Raw genomic sequence first — 4738 nt, 5'->3', positions numbered from 1 at the left:
ATATGTTGGCTCTTGAAAGAATGATGACAAGGAGACATGTTATTTGATAATCTGAAAAATCATAAAAATGATTCTTGAAGCAAGAAAAAACAGTGAATACAAAAGCTTGCAGAAGAAAAAAAAATAGCGAAAAAAAATATATACAAAAGCAAGCAGAAAAAGCCAAAAGCTCTTAAAACCAAAAGGCAAGAGCAAAAAGCCAATAACCCTTAAAACCAAAAGGCAAGGGTAAATAAAATGGATCCCAAGGCTTTGAGCATCAGTGGATAGGAGGGCCTAAATTTACTATGAGTTTGTGTGTTTTTCTGTGATTTCAGGTATTTTCTGGCTGAAATTGAGGGACTTGAGCAAAAATCAGATTCAGAGGTTGAAGAAGGACTGCTGATGCTGTTGGATTCTGACCTCCCTGCACTCAAAGTGAATTTTCTGGAGCTACAAAACTTAAAATGGCGCGCTTCTAATTGCGTTGGAAAGTAGACATCCAGGGCTTTCCAGAAATATATAATAGTCCATACTTTGGTCGAGTTTAGATGACGCAAAAGGGCGTTGAACGCCAGTTTTACGCTGCAGTCTGGAGTTAAACGCCAGAAACACGTCACGAACCAGAGTTTAACGCCAGAAATATGTTACAAACTGGCGTTCAACTCCAAGAATGACCTCTCCACGTGTAAATATCAAGCTCAGCCCAAGCACACACCAAGTGAGCCCCGAAAGTGGATTTATGCATCAATTACTTACTTCTGTAAACCCCATGATCTAAGAACTAGACGTCCCAAGATGTCTAATACAATAGTAAAAAGTCCTATTTATACTAAACTAGTTACTAGGGTTTACATAAGTAAGTAATTGATGCATAAATCCACTTTCGGGGCCCACTTGGTGTGTGCTTGGGATGAGCTTGAAGTTTACACGTGGAGAGGTCATTCTTGGAGTTGAACACCAGTTTGTAACGTATTTCTGACGTTCAACTCTGGTTCATGACGTGTTTCTAGCGTTTAACTCCAGACTGCAGCGTAGAACTGGCGTTCAACACCCTTTTGCGACATCTAAACTCGACCAAAGTATGAACTTTTATATATTTCTGGAAAGCCCTGGATGTCTACTTTCCAACGCAATTGGAAGTGCGCCATTTTGAGTTCTGTAGCTCTAGAAAATCTACTTTGAGTGCAGGGAGGTCAGAATCCAACAACATCAACAGTCCTTCTTCAACCTCTGAATCTGATTTTTGCTCAAGTCCCTCAATTTCAGCCAGAAAATACCTAAAATCACAGAAAAATACACAAACTCATAGTAAAGTCCAGAAATGTGAATTTAACATAAAAACTAATAAAAACATCCCTAAAAGTAACTGGATCCTACTAAAAACATACTAAAAACAATGCCAAAAAGCGTATAAATTATCCGCTCATCAGTCTTCGTCTGTGGATCTATGATAGGGATAATGGTGGATCGGGGGTGTTTAACCTGAGTTCTTTGAGGGGGTTGAAGAGTTTGACGAACCGGACTTTTTGCTAGTAAAGAATTTTATAAAAATAATCGCGTTGTAAGTATAGTTTCTAAACCAGCAGAGAATCCTTTCGTACAAAAGTTTGGTTATCACAAGTAACAAAATCCAATAAAATTTATAACCAAAATATTTGAACCTCGGGTCGTCTCTCAGGGAATTGCAGGGTAGTATGATTTATTATTGGTTATGGAAAAGTATCGTTGGGTTTTTGTAATAGGGAACAAGTAATTTAAATGGCAAGAAAAAAAATAAATTAATAATTAGAAAAACTCTTGGCAAGGTATGAGAACTGGAAATTCCATCCTAGTTTTCCTTATCAGGTGTGATGAGAATTGTTATTGCTCCCACTTAGTTAACCCTTACTAAATAAAAGAAAGTCAAGTGGACTAATCAATTTGATTCCTCAAGTCCTAGTCTATTCCTGTGGAAAGACTAGCTTTAGAGGGATCTAAATCAATCAGCAATTTCCAATTTTCAATCAATAGCTGAGTTTGACAGCTCAAGTGTCACCAATTACTCAACCAAAGTCAAAAGGGAAAAAATCTAAATTATTTATATCATAAATGGAAGAAAACAATCTTAAATCTAAAATATCTCAATTTATATTAAATGGAAAATCAAATTAAACATTGGAATTCATAAACCAAATTGGCAACATCAAGTAATCAACTAAAGTAATAGAATGAATAAAGGTAGAAGAGAAACTAAAGTAAAGGAACATTGAACCTGGATTGAAGAAATAACCATACTCTAAGAGAAATCCTAATTCTAAAACCTAAGAGAGAGGAGAGAGCCTCTCTCCCTCTAAAACTACATCTAAAACCTAAAATTGTGTATTTTAAATGTTCGTTGAATGAATGATTTGATTCCCTCATTCTCCAGCCTCTATTATGTTTTTCTGGGCTTGGATTTGGGCCGAAAAAGGGTCCAAAAATCGCTGGGGGCATTTTTTGCAATTTCCTGCACATGGCGTCCGTCACGCGTGTGCGTCATTGGAGATTTTCCTTGCCACGCATATGTGTCAGTCACGCGTACGCGTCATTTGTGCTCTGTGCCAGGCACGCGTCTGCATCATCCATGCGTGCGCGTCGCTTGCGTTTTTGCTCTAGGCAGGCATCCGCGTCGTCCATGCGTGCGCGTCGCTGCCATTTTCTTCAAAACTCCATTTTGTGCGTTCCTTCCATTTTTGCATGTTTCCTTTCTGTCCTCTAAGCAGGCCCTATGAAGCCTGAAAATACTTAACACACAGATCATGGCATCGAATGCTAATAAAGGATAATTAAAATTAAAATTTTTAAGGCATAGGAAACATGTTTTCACATATATCATAGAATAAGGAAGGAATTGTAAAACCATGCAATTCTTATGAATAAGTGGGTGAAGAATTGATAAAAAATACTCAATTGAGCACAAGATAAATCATAAAATAGTGGTTTATCAACCTCCCCACACTTAAACAATAGTATGTCCTCATGCTAATTTTAAGAGAAAATGAAAAAGAGTGAAAGTAGAATGGTGAAATCTTATGCAATGCAATCTATTCTAAATGCAAGCTACCAAAATGCATCATGCAATTCTAATTATTATCCACCTATATATATAGAGCTTACATGTGGTTAAATTGAGTTAAATTCTTCAAGGAAACATATATGCACAGCCAAGGCTAAATTATGTTAAAACACATTCACAATTGAGTTGAGTTAATCAAAAGATTTCACAAACTTGCAAGATAATCAATAATTAAATATGGATATATGGAAATGAGCCATTGAACCCTCACTGGATTTGTGTATACACTCTAGTCACTCAGTGTTTGGGGTTAATCACTTTATTCTTCTCTAGTCATGCTTTCTAAAACTTTGTTCTTCATCAAACCAATCTACAAATATTCAATGTACACATGCAAATATCATGAGGTCTTTTTCAAGGTTGTAATGGGGATAAGGTAAAGGTGGGGCATATATATAAGGCTAAGTGAGCTATAAATTGAATCCTTGATTAGTCTAAGATCTCACTTAGTATATACATACTCTGTACAATTTTAAAATTATGCCTAGCTTCCCATAATTTTCCCACTTTCTTGTCACATACTCATGCATCAAAATTTTTGTAATTTTATCCTATGTGCATTGATCTTTTTACTAAACTTATTATTGGGGTAATTTTGTCCCCTTATTTATTTATTTACTTAAAAGATTTTTTTTTAAAAAAGAAAACATAACATTATCAATGCACATGGATTCTTTTAATTATTTAAGTTTCACACGAGCATGCTCCCAAATTCTGATTATTTTATCCATTTAATCCTTTCCTATCAACCCATGTTCCCACATTTTCCCACACTTAATTGTTACACAGTCTCTATCTTTAGCTAACCAAAGATTCAATTTGGGATAATTGATTTGTTTTTCTGCTTAAGGCTAGTGATGTGGTTATAGAATAGAAGAGGATTAAAAGGCTCAAGGAGGCTAACAAGGGTGACATAAAAGGATAGTCTTATTTTGGAAAAAGTGAGCAAAGAACAAGTGATGGCCTCAATCATATGCAAGAATGTAAATACATTGAATATTGGACATATAGAATGAAACAAAGTAAAGTCTGCAATTATAGTGAAGAAGGGAAAAACACACAGGAATGAAAACTATGGTTAAATAATGTAACCATGCAATTAGGCTCAAAAACTCACGGGTTGTGTGTTCTTTGGCTCAAAAACCATATATCAGTTATGTATATCATGCAAGTAGGAATTAAGAGTTTCCATTCAACTCAATGTGAATCTTTGAGTGGCTCGTATAAAAATAAGTATTTTCTTTGAAAAATGTTGTCAATTTACCAACATTTATTGTTATATATATATAAAGTGGGTGGATTGTTGTGATTCTGAAAGCCTAAAATTTCTAGTTTACTCTTTTATTTTCAATTAAACCAAATTATTATATGCTAAAAGGGTAAACTAAACTAAATAATCCATATCTTCTATATCACAACTAATAAGCTAAAAGTGAAAATTAAGCTAAATATCTAAGAAGGGTGTGAAGAAGTGTCATCTCCGGAAGGGTGCTCTGCTGGTGTCTTTATGGTGGCTTGAGGGGCTGCAGTCTGTGTGAGTGTCTGGGGATCTGCCTGCTGAAGCGGAGGCTCTGTCTGTAAAGGGACCTGTGGATCGGCTGGCTGTATCTGCTGGGGCTCCTCATGATGTGGCGCAGCCTGCTCGGGTCCTGCCTGCGCAGC

Source organism: Arachis ipaensis, chromosome B04, assembly GCF_000816755.2.
Source record: "Arachis ipaensis cultivar K30076 chromosome B04, Araip1.1, whole genome shotgun sequence".
NCBI classification, from domain to species: Eukaryota; Viridiplantae; Streptophyta; class Magnoliopsida; order Fabales; family Fabaceae; genus Arachis; species Arachis ipaensis.
The sequence above is the reverse complement of the archived record's forward strand: the minus strand, read 5'-3'. Positions refer to the sequence as shown.